This window comes from Hippopotamus amphibius, chromosome 7, assembly GCF_030028045.1.
Source record: "Hippopotamus amphibius kiboko isolate mHipAmp2 chromosome 7, mHipAmp2.hap2, whole genome shotgun sequence".
Lineage (NCBI taxonomy): Eukaryota > Metazoa > Chordata > Mammalia > Artiodactyla > Hippopotamidae > Hippopotamus > Hippopotamus amphibius.
This window is the reverse complement of record NC_080192.1, coordinates 8,545,720-8,557,930: the sequence shown is the minus strand read 5'-3', so window position 1 is coordinate 8,557,930 and position 12,211 is coordinate 8,545,720. Positions and strand designations below refer to the sequence as shown.

The 12,211-nt window shown below is 40.6% G+C and overlaps 1 protein-coding gene across 6 annotated transcripts in view; it reads left to right on the top strand.

The window, feature by feature from the left end:
* Window positions 1–12,211, top strand: part of TNRC6B (trinucleotide repeat containing adaptor 6B) — a 249,857-nt gene that overhangs the window by 50,156 nt on the left and 187,490 nt on the right. Inside the window, exon 1 of one of the 6 annotated variants that reach the window (XM_057741191.1) lies at window positions 25–46. The exons of the other annotated variants lie outside the window; for them this stretch is intronic. The gene's annotated coding sequence lies outside the window, so the exon portion shown is untranslated. Of the gene's footprint in view, window positions 1–24; window positions 47–12,211 lie in introns of those variants that run through there. 6 annotated transcript variants of the gene reach the window in all.

The following is a 12,211-nucleotide window of genomic DNA, read 5'->3' as shown; positions in this document are numbered from 1 at the left end:
AGGTCTGGGTGAAGCCTGAGAATTTACATTCCTATCAAGTTCCCAGGTGAGGCTGATGCTGCTGGTCTGGGGCCACACTTTGAGAACCACTGCTCAAAGCCCAGTCCTCTTCATTTCCTTCTAGATTATTCTAACGGCCTCTAGTTTTGGCTTCTTTTCCCAGTTTTCCTGTCCTTTAACAACTCCTGACACAAATTAGGATTATAGTGGTGAGAGTAGAAGTGGAGAGAAAGGAATAGTCCTGAAGGACATTTCAGAAGGAAGATTAATGGCTTTTGGAGACTGAGTAGAGGTGAGAAACAAAGAAGCAGGAAGCAAAAGAGGCATTTTTCTAAACATTGCCACCAGATTTACTTTTTTCAAAAACACTTCTTTCATCTTGTTATTTCCCTATTCAAGAATCTGCAGTGCGATAAATCTAAATTGAGATTTATTTGAATAAAATACAACTGACATTTGACACCCAACCAGTGTGATTTCTCCTGTTGTATCTAAGTCAAATCTCATTATGGCAAATGACTTTGCAGGTAGATCTCTGCATTACCAAATACTTTCAGGCCCGTGCCAGTGACCTACTTTAAGCAATATCCAGTTTAACAATTCCAGTTCAGCAAACTAATTTGGATAGCATTTTGGGACCTGTTATAGAATTCAGTCTGAAGTACATTTGTATAAAGACTGTTGATTTCTAAGGGTTAGTTTATACCCTGTTTAGAAATCCTGTTTATTGTATTATATAACTATTTTTTATCTTGTTATACACTATGCTTTCTGTATTTACCTTTTTCTTACGCTTGCTGTTTGGCCGTAAAAAAAGTGGAGGCATTATGCCAGATATTTATATTTGCAGTTATAAATGCAAATGAGGCCAGAGTGTATGTTTGTACACGTGGGATGAAATAAACAAATGGCAGTGAAAGCCTGTTTATGAAGATCATTATTTGTTGCCCCTGGATTGGAAAATAAGTGTAGAGATGGCACTTTGGGTTTTTAAGATATTTAGTAGGTGGCATATTTTTATTTTTTAATTTTTAAAAGCTAATTTTCTCGTTATTTTTATGTTTTTTGGTTCCATGTGTGGGTGAGATTTTAAAGATGTGGGAATTATAGCTAGCTGTAAAAGAATGCCAAATATTTGTGTTTTTAAAAAACAACTTTATTGTGGCATAATTTACATACCAGAAATTCACCCATTTTAGGTATAAAATTAAAGCATTTTCAGTAAACCTACACAGTTGTGTAGTCATCATCTCAGCTCAATTTTAGAACATTTCCAGCTGTGCAGGGAGACCCTTCATGCCCATTTGCTGTCACTCCTTCTTCCAACTCCCATCCCTAGGCAGCCACTAATTTACTGTGTCTCTATAGGTTTGCCTTTTGTGAACATTTCATTTAAATGGAATCATAAAATATGTAGCCTTCATGGGTGGCTTCTTTTACCAAGCATGTTTTTGAGGTTCACCCATGTTGTATAGTACAGCGGTCCCCAACCTCTTTGGCACCAGGGACCAGTTTCCTGGAAGGCAGTTTTTCCATGGATGGGTGGGGGTGGGGGGAGATGGTTCAGGCGGTAATGCAGTGATGGGGAGCCGCAGATGAAGCTTCCCTCACTCACCCGCCGCTCACCTCCTGCTGTGCAGCCTGATTCTGTGGCCCGGGGTTTGGGACCCCTGGTATAGTATGTATCAGTAGTTCATTCCTTTTTATTGCTGAGTAGTTTTCCATTGGGTGGATGTACCACAGTTTGTTTATTCATTCAACCAGTTGATGGACATTTGGGTGGTTTCCACTTTTTGGCTATTATGAATAATGCTGCTGTGAACATTCACATATACAAATGTTTGTTTTGACACTGCGTAAATCATTAATAACTGAATGAGGGACTTCCCTGGTGGTCCAGTGTCTAAGGCTCCCCACTTCCAATGCAGGGGGCCCAGGTTCCATCCCTGGTCAGGGAACTAGATCCCACATGCTGCAACTAAGAGTTTGCATGCCGCAAATAATGTTCCTACATGGTGCAACTAGAAGATCCTGCATGCCACAATTAAAAAGATCCCACATGCCGCAACTAAAAAAAAAAAAAATCCCGTGTGCCACAGCAAAGATGCCACGTGCTGCAACTAAGACCTGGCGCATCCAAATAAATAAATGAATAAATGTTTAAAAAAAAACTGAATGAGAAAATCAGAAAATTGCATTGCCAAATATTTTAACCTGAAAATAAAAAAATCTTATCTAAGACCATGTCAGATTGCATTTTTATGTTATAGTAATTACTTATTATCCCTTAAATCCCTTTCCAGACTTGCAGTTCAGCAATAATCCTGTTGTTTTATTAAGGCGACAAAACTTCATATTGTAGTGCCTCACACTTTAAAAAAATATTTTCATAGCCGTCATCATTTGAACAGGTAGCTGGGACAAGTAATATTACTTGTCTTTCATTTGTTGCTACCAGAGGGAGTCTCCATCCATATTCCGAGGTAATTGCTGTGGAAATATCATGAAGATGATGCTTCCAGGGACTTCCCTGGTGTCAGTGGTTAAGAATCCGCCTGCTAGTGCAGGGGACACGGGTTCAAGCCTTGGTCTGGGAGGATCCCACAGGCCACGGAGCAGCTAAGCCCCTGCGCCACAACTGCTGAGCCTGAGCTCTAGCTCCCCTGCTCCGCAACTAGAGAAGCCGCCTCAATGAGAAACCCATGCACAGCAACGAAGAGTAGCCCTTGCTCACTGCAGCTAGAGCAAGCCGGCTCTCAGCAACGAAGACCCAATGCAGCCAATAAATAAATTAATTAATTAAAAAAAAAAAGATGATACTTCCAGTTTGTAGTGTACACACACAATAGGGCAGCACCAAAGGACTACTCTTTTTTCTTTTTTCTTTTTTTTTGGATCCCAGCATGCAGGATCTTAGTTTCCTGACCCCAGGGATCCAACCCATGCCCCCTGCATTGGAAGCACCAAGTCTTAGCCACTGGACCACCTGGGAAGTCCCCACCAAAGGACTACTTTTATATGTGATATAGATAGCATTTGTAGTCTTTATAGCTTATCCATTCCATAGGTATTCATTGAGCATTTACTACATATTAGGCACTGTGCTAGATGTTGGGGACTGAGATGTGCAAGATTTAGTTCCTGCTCTCAAGGAAGTAACTATCCATAAGGGCTGTATAAAGGAAAATAAGCTATAATACTGAGCCACGGGAACCCAGAGGAAGAGTATCTAATCTGGGCTTTGGAGGATAGGGAGGAGGTTATCAGAGTGTACTTATAATAATAATAGCTAATATCTCCTGTTTACTCTTTCCTAGGCATGTTCCAAACACTTTGCATATATTTACTCATTTAATCATTAGAAGAACCTCATGAGGCAGGTAGTATTTTTACCCATTTTTACAAATGAGGAAGCTACAAAACTAAGGTTGGTAACTTGACCAAGGTCACACGTCCAGTAAATGGCCAATATGGAATTCGAACCAGGTAGTGTGGCTCTAGGATCTGTGTCTCCTGAAAAGATTTCTCACAGGAGGTGACACCCAGACTGTGTCTTGAGTGACAGTTTGTACTTTGTCTGGCAGAATGATGATTGGGTTTTGTCTACATGGTTTTCTAAACAAAGAAATATCACAAGTAAAGGTAAAGCAAGCACAAGGTTGAGAATGAGTGTGGCAGACTCCCTGTACTACTTGTGAAGAAAGGTGGGTGACGAGAGATGAGACTAGAAAGACAGGGCAGGTTATAATGAAGGGCCGGGATGTCAGCTAAAGAATTGGGGTTCTGTCATCTAATTTTTAAAGTTATACGAAAGACACCACTTTTTCCTTTGTATTAATTTTATTTTTGCTTTGCTTTTTCTTTTTCTATTGTGAAATATATTGCACAATCAGAAAAGCGCATAAAATACAAATGTAAAACTTCGTTATTTTAAAATAATCACCTCTGAGGTCAAAGAACAGGACATTGCAGAGACCCAGCAGCCCTTCTTAGCGACCTTTCTAGTGAATCCCCCCCCCCCCCAACCTTCAGGTAACTACTCTTCTGACTTCTTTCTTTCCTTTCTACTTTTATCACCCACATACCTCTAAACATTATAGTTTCGGCTGATTTTGAACAGTCACGTGCTATATATTATTTTCTATGGGGTCATTGTGTTTGTGAAATCCATCCATGTTGCTGTGTATAGCTGTTTTTCTTTTTTTATATAAATTTATTTTATGTAATTATTTTTGGCTACATTCGGATCTTTGTTGCTGCTCGCAGGCTTTCTCTAGTTGTGAGGAGTGGGGACTACTCTACCTTGTAGTGCATGGGCTTCTCATTGCGGTGGCTTCTCTTGCTGCAGAGCACAGGCTCTGGGCACGCGGGCTCAGTAGTTGTGGCTTGCAGGTTCTAGAGCCCAGGCTCAGTAGTTGTGGCGTACGGGCTTAGTTGCTCCTCAGCATGGGGAATCTTCCCAGAGCAGGGCTCGAACCCGTGTGCCCTGCATTGGTCGGCAGATTCTTAACCACTGCGCCACCAGGGAAGTCCCTGGCTGTTGTTTCTTGATTTTCATTGCTGTATGGTATTCCTTGTTATGAATATGCAAGAATATATTTATCCATTTTACTATTGAGAGTATCTGGGTTGTTCACAGGTGGGGCTGTTATAATCGTGCTGCTTTGAATTTTTTTGTGTATCTTTTGGTGCCCATGTGCTTGAATTCTTTGGGGTATATATCTGGGAGTGGAACTGCTGGATCATGAAGTATGTCTGTCTTTAACTTTAGAAGAATAATGCCAAACTGTATTCCCAAGTGGATATAACAATTTATATTCACACAAGTAGTACATGATTGTTCCTGTTGTTTCATATTCTTGGCCACATTTGTTATTATCAGACTGTAAAATTTTTAGCTGCTCTGGTATATAATGTTGTATTATTATGATTTTCTTTTTTCTTTTTCACTGTGGTTTTCTTGTGTATTTTCTTACTGTTGAGGCTGGACACCTTTTCATGTTTATTGGCCATTTAGATAATGTAGTTTGTTTATTTGATGATGCGCCTTATCTGGCCTCTTGCCCATTTTCCTATTGTTATCTTTTTATTTTGTTAGAACTCTCTATTATTTTGAATATGAGCCTTTTATTGGTTTTATATGACCTGCTTTTTCGTGTTCCTGAGGATGTCTTTTGGTGAACAAAAACTGAATTTGGATATCATTATGTGTGTCTGTTTTTTTGATAATAGGTACTTTTTGTTTCCTGTTTAAGAGATCCTTCCCTATGCCTAGGTAATGGAAACTATCCCACATTGTTTTCCAAAAGCTTTATTATTTATCTTTCACTTTTGGGTATATAGTTTACCTGGAATTCATTTTTGTGTATGGTAATTCTTAATTTATTAGTGGTTCTCTGCCTTTAAGATATTTTTTTATATTTTGTCCAGATTTTCTGGGCTGTTTTTAGCAAGATAGGGTGGTTGGTCTGAATCACCTAGTTTACCATTCCCAGAAGCAGACATCTCTTTTAAAGTTTTAGTTTCACTTTGACTTCAAAATGATCTATTCTCTTCTGTAAAAGAGCCTTAATAAATACGTTTAGTTAAAAAAAAAAAAAAGATTGAAGAACTATATAGATTCATGATTGCTTTTTATTTTTTATATTATTTTTTTATTTAAAAGGCCAAAAAAGAAACTTCTGTTTCATCTGTGCTTCTCTCAGCTATAAAATAACTGTTAGACAACTTAAAGCTTGCTACATAAAATGAACAATTGTACTTATCATAAGATAATTTTAGAATGTTATTTTTTAATTTAGAATTTTACCGTAGTTATACACTATTGAACATTGATGATAAAACAGTTTAACGATGGTAATGGCCACCCCCTTTTCTCCGTCTATCCATATATTTAAACCTCTGTTTTGGCCAGAGATGGACTGTATGCAAACCGCATCCAGAATGCTTTTAGTTTGTGCCACAAAATATGAAGAAAATGTTTTCAGTTTATGGCAACTAGAACCATGACATATGATGCTCTGGGAACTGTTTTTACAGTCGCAAGATGCACAGGAATGGAATAGCAAACTGCCATGATTATTGGCAAGGAAAAACTGGCTACGTGGCTGATGTTAAATGTGCTTTTTAAGACAGCCAGATCAAGAAATGTCTGAAGAATTTGAGACTGTAGCAGGGAGATGATTTTGCAGTTAGTAAACACAGCTTCAGGAAGCCCCGGCAAGGCAGTTTCTTGTGAGCCATTTACAGCTTCTAGGAGGAGAGCACAGTGTAGGCACCAGAGAGGAAAGCCTGACGTGGCCTCCAGGGAATGTTGCCCAGGGCAGCAGAGCCTCTTCCGCAGGCACAGATGCACCACGGGGTGAGGGGAGGCTTCTTGTCCCCACCTTGCCCTGCCACTTCTGTCTCTGAGGCTCATGATGGAGGTGAGCCTAGGTGTAGCCAAGGTTTTAGGGGTAAGTGTTGCGTACTTGGAAGTTATGCCTCCCGAGCTGCACACTTCCTTCCTGCCCAGCCCTTGCTTATAGCATGTTCTTTATCTTTTAAAATTAATGATTCCCCAAAGTGTGGTCCACGGATCCCTCCCCAACCCCATCCAGACCCTTTCAGGGGGTCCATGAAATCACAACTATTTAATAACATTAAGTCGATATATGCCTTTTAAACTCATTCCTGAGTGCACAGGGTTTTCCAGAGGCTACATGGCATGTGATGCAGCAAAAGATGAATGCAAAAGCAGATATTAGGATACAGCTGTTGTCTGATATTTGCAAAATATTAAAGGTACTTGCAAAAATGTAAAAAAGGCACTTTTCTCAAATTTTTTATCCTTTAAAATTTTTTAATTTAAAAATATTAACATGTAAGCTTTATTTGTACGTTTAAATATTTATGAATAAATATTTTAAATTTTTCATAGTTTTAATTTTTAATGTGGTTAAATATTGATAACTACAACCCACATGAACAAAAGCTTTTGGGGGTCCTTAATAATTTTTAAGAATGTAAAGAGACCCTGAGATGAAAAAAGTTTGAGAATCACTGCTTTAGATCCCGTCAATTCCAGCTGGAATCTTAGTTTCTTTCTGAAGGCTGCACAGATTGTCTAGCCCACCATTTGCTCTGTATCCTCAAAACTTCTGTGCCACACAGCTTAGTGCTTAGTTTTTGTGGAATTGCTTTGTGTGCTAGTTTTCTTCTCCTTATCAATAGTGTAAGACCTCCGAGGACAGGGATCATATCTTAAATGAGGGTTTTTTGAGATGTCCATAATGTATATCGCTGAGCACAGCATAAATAGTTAATGGTTATTCATGTTATTATTATTTTCAATATCAATGTTAAAATTCCTCTTACTGGTTTAATGGAGAACCAATATGCATTTGGAATTTTGTGAACAACCTTCATAGAAATAGCTATTTGATTTTTTTTAAACTACAAAAAATTAATATACAGTATGAAAAAGAATAAAGGCTTTTTGATCATAGATCATCAATAAATTGGGTACAGAAGCTGAGCATGTTAATCTGTTTAATTCTTATGTGGCCAACGATTACAGTAAAACCTGGCCAGAGGCCCTTGCTCTGAAAACGCCCAGCATCATGCTGAGCATCTCGGAAGCATCAGGAAAGCCGGTTGAGTTGAATCTGCTGTCCCAACAGCTGCCTCTGCTGTTCTTGTAGCTGGCAGTCATTCTTCCCTACCATTCCGCCCCCACCTCCAAGTGACTTGCAGTTTGCGTAGGTCTTCAGAGGGTAGCTTTATTTTCCGAAGCCCTTTCTGTTAAAGAATTGACAAGTTGTCCTGGACTAAGCCAGAGGGCATTAGTTCCACTTGACCAAACTGGATTAGTAGTCGAAGGTGAGGCATGTGCTTTTTTCTTCATCCCTGCTTTAGACTGAGTTTTTTTATTTATTAGGCAACCCTCCCTGACTTATAAGGTGTAAGAATAAATTTAACATCTTTATGCCAGGGTCCTGCTCTCAGTCCCAAAGTTTCTTCACAGCTTCTCCCTGGAAGTCTGTGGGTCCATGCAAGTAATACACTGCTCTGAGAGCCTAGTATTACTTCACCATGGTGTTTCTAGAACAGAGCATGATACCTGGCAGGTGGCTTATTCACTGAATAAATGGAATCTGTACTGTGGCCCTGGATGTACTGTTATAAGTGATAAGCAGCATCCTTATTTGAGTAAACTAAGAATATTGTATTGAGTTGACTTTGTTTTTCCCCCAAAATGTGTATTGGAATATCCTTTACACTAGCACTTTTTTAAATGATGGTGATACAGTGGTAAAAAAGACTTAGCCCTTCCTACCTTCAGGGAGCTTATAAGCTTGTAGCATATGCAACATAAGCAAGCCTAGTGGAAATATATACCAAGTACAGTTGCTAACCCAGAGGAAGGACCCATCCAGAGCACCTGTAGCAAAAGAGAAGGATCAAGACAGACTTCATGGGAAAGGTTTTGCTTTTCTTGCATCTTGAAGGTTGAGAAGAAGTTTGCCCTGTGAGTGGGAGGGAGTCCAAGTGGAAACAGCATGCACAAAGTCACAGGCACATGAAACCATGTGGTGCTTAAGGGAAACTGAAAACAGTGTGGTTTTGTGAGATGAAGCTGAGAGGTGAACGGATCCTGGGCCTTGTATACCACACAGTGGGAATTCGATTTCATATGGAAAATGGATGAGAGACATTGCAAAGGCACTGTGGTTTTGTACTTTATAACGGTAATTCTCATGGCAATGGGGGTGAGGTGGGTCTTGAGGGTAAGAAAACCAATATTAAACAATTGGAATAAATCCGGTGAGAAGCTATGCCAGAACTATGGCAGTGACAGTAGGAATAGGAAAGAAAGTACCTGTTGAAATATTTGGGGATTGGAATTGACAGAGTTTGGTGAGAGGAAGATGCGGATGATGGTTCTAGATTTTTATTTGAGTGGGCTGCTAGTATTCCCAAAAGAGGCAGATTATTTGAAGGGGAGGATTATTTTGTTTCGTTATGTTGCATTTTAGGGACCTGTGGAACATGAGATAGAGAAGTCCATTGACATTAGGAAGTTACATAGATGGCTTTGAAGATTGTAAGAAAGGTAGGCCCTAGAGAGAGATTTGGGAGTCATCAAGATATAGGTAAGACTTAAATCTGTGGGAGAGAATAAGGACATGAGTTCATAATAAAAAGAGAAAGGGGAGGATGAACTCCCGAGGTACCTACCAGTGATGAAAGCACAAGTAGAGAAAGACTTCCCAGCAAGAGACTGGAAAGAAGTGGTCTAAGAGATAGCAAAAGTGCTGCATTTGGCCCCTTCTGTGGATTGAAGGGACTGAATATGTTCCATGTCAGTTTGAGCATCAGAATTAGGCTCAATCCTTGAAATCAGGATTGAGTTGGATTCCTTTTCCACGACCCCTGTCCTCCAGTCCTCCATGTACAAAAGCAGCAACTCTTCACCCAGCAACATGCTGCCCATGGTGGGAACCTGAAAGTCAACAATATTGACAAGGGCCTTGGGCTGGCTGCAACCCCAGGGAGACAGGAGGACCCAGACACAGCCAAGCGACCAGGAACTAAAGCAAGGTGCCACTGGCCCAGTGATGGGATCTGCAGTATACTTAACATCAAGATAGGAAAGGAGCTCCCAAATGACAAGGGTTTCAGGTCATTCTGATTTTTAAATGCCAGAAAGCTTAAAGCTAAAAGTTCAATGATATCCATTGTATTTAACAACTGGGAGTGATAGGGAAAGAAACCATATTTTGATGATTAGTAAGTACATGAGAGATACTGAGGACACTGAGACCACAAATAAAAACTTCTTTTTATTAAGAGCTTGACCAGGAGAAGAAAGACGTGAACAGGGGCACAAAAGCTAGAGGAGGTTTTAGGATTAAAGGGGATGTTTTTAGGAACGGGCAGACTTGACCATTTTTACAGAATTTCCAACGTGTTGAACCGAGATGGAAGTGACTAGAAACTGCAGAGGTAGCATTTCCAGATCTGGGAACAATAGCAACCCTTGGGTATTGGTGGCTAAATAAACCCATCTGCCTGTAGTAGAACTACCTCCACCTGCGCTCCTTAGGCTTTTGACTTGATTATTGGTGTTAATTAAATAGGTTCCCTTTTGCCCACTTAGGCTGGGTGCCCTGCTTATAGAGCTGGACATTTGGTACCTTCCTATCTGCCCCGAGTCTCCTGGTCTATGCTCGCCTCCTGGGAAGACCTTCCTGGCCTCTTTGCTGGTGTTTTGCTCCACTCTCACATCTGCTGCCTCACTTAAAGCGTCTTTTCCGGACATCTTGCTTGAAGTTAGGCCAGTCACCAGCAATGTAGACAGTCAGGGTTTTCAGTGTTATTTGTGACTCAAAAGTTTACAGTATATTCTCAATAATCTGCATCTCAAGAATTATGCTGATTATCAAATGGGTAACAGTGGTAAGTCCTGGGACGACCAGGGCAGGGAGAGAGAGGACAGTGGCCAAGGCTTTATCTGTATTGCTTGAATTTTTTTAAACATTTATTTATTTATTCTTATTTTTGACTGTGTTGGGTCTTTGTTGCTGCATGCGGGCTTTTCTCCCTAGTTGCGGCAAACGGGGACTACTCTTCGTTGTGGTGCACAAACTTCTCGTTGCAGTGGCTTCTCTTGTTCTGGAGCACGAGCTCTAGGCACATGGGCTTCGGTAGTTGTGGCTTGTGGGCTGTAGAGTGCAAGCTCGGTAGTTGTGGCAAATGGGCTTAGTTGTTCCACAGTATGTGGGATCTTCCCGGGCCAGGGCTCGAACCCGTGTCCCCTGCATTGGTAGGCAGATTCTTAACCACTGTGCCACCAGGGAAGTCCTTACATTGCTTGAATTTTTTTTAATATATAAATTTATTGATTTATTTTATTGGCTGTGTTGGGTCTTTTGTGCTGTGCGTGGGCTTTCTTTCAGTTGCGGTGAGTGGGGGCTCCTCTTTGTTGTGGTGCGCAGGCTCCTCATTGCAGTGGTTTCTCTTGTTGCAGAGCACGGACTCTAGGTGTGTGGGCTTCAGTAGTTGCAGCACATGGGCTCGAGAGTTGTGGCTCATGGGCTTAGTTGCTCTGCGGTATGTGGGATCTTCCTGGAGCAGGGATTGAACCTGTACTGTCCCCTGCATTGGCAGGCGGATTCTTAACCACGGCGCCACCTAGGAAGCCCCATTGCTTGAATTTTTTAAAATGAGAATTAAAATTAAACTTAAAAGAATCATGCTAAACAATCAAGTTTGAAAATTAAAACTTTATCATATCAGAGGTGTTATTAGTAAATATAGTTTATTGAGTATGTATTTCTTTCAAATTGCCATATTCCCTGTGCAAGATTCAGTTCTAATTACATTTTTGAGTTCAATTCCATACTTGGCTGTGGGGAGATGTTAAAGCCTACTTGAAGTTTTGCAGGGCCTGGGAATTGATTCAGGCCAAGATCCACTGAACTGTCCCACCCCCTTTGTGAATTTCAAGACCAATCTGGTTACTCTGTGAGAGAATAGAGAAAACTGGAGCAGTTCAAATAGTTTACTGCTGTGGCTACACATGATCAGAGGGAAGGATTACAGTGTCGTTCTGAACATGCTGTTTGGAAGGAATTTGCTATTACTCATACCTTAGAAGGAAAACAGTGCTGTAGATAACTAGATAATTTTAAATGTTGATTTTAGAATTAAATTTTATGTTTATCTTGAATATGAGTGCATCTGATACAGAGGTTCACAGCCCTACAGAGAAAGTAATGAAGCTGTTCTGTAAAAGCTGGATTCCAGAGTACTTGGAAAACTGCCCAGTTTCCCCTGCCTGCCTCTCCTCTGCTTTAACTCCTTTTCTGTCACTGACCACTGGCTAGCGTCTGGGACCAGCAAGCAGGCAAAGGACAGAGCTGGCCACTGTGTCCTGAGCTTTTGTGTTAACAAGATGTAATATTGGGTTGCTTTATGCAGTTGGTGCAGAATTTAGACTACTGATGTGTCTGGAGAAGAATGTTTAGCCGGGGCAGAAACTAATCACAATAGAGAACTGAAAAGTAGTCAGTCTTATTTTGATAAGACTGTGGCCGATGAAAAGTTGAAGAATCCAATCTTTCTCTGAGATTCTGAGCGTCACACGTAACCACAGAGTTTACATCCTCTGTGAGGGCCAGGCCCATGTTGGAAGTTGCAGCTAGTTTCTTCAACTTTCCCCAGTGCC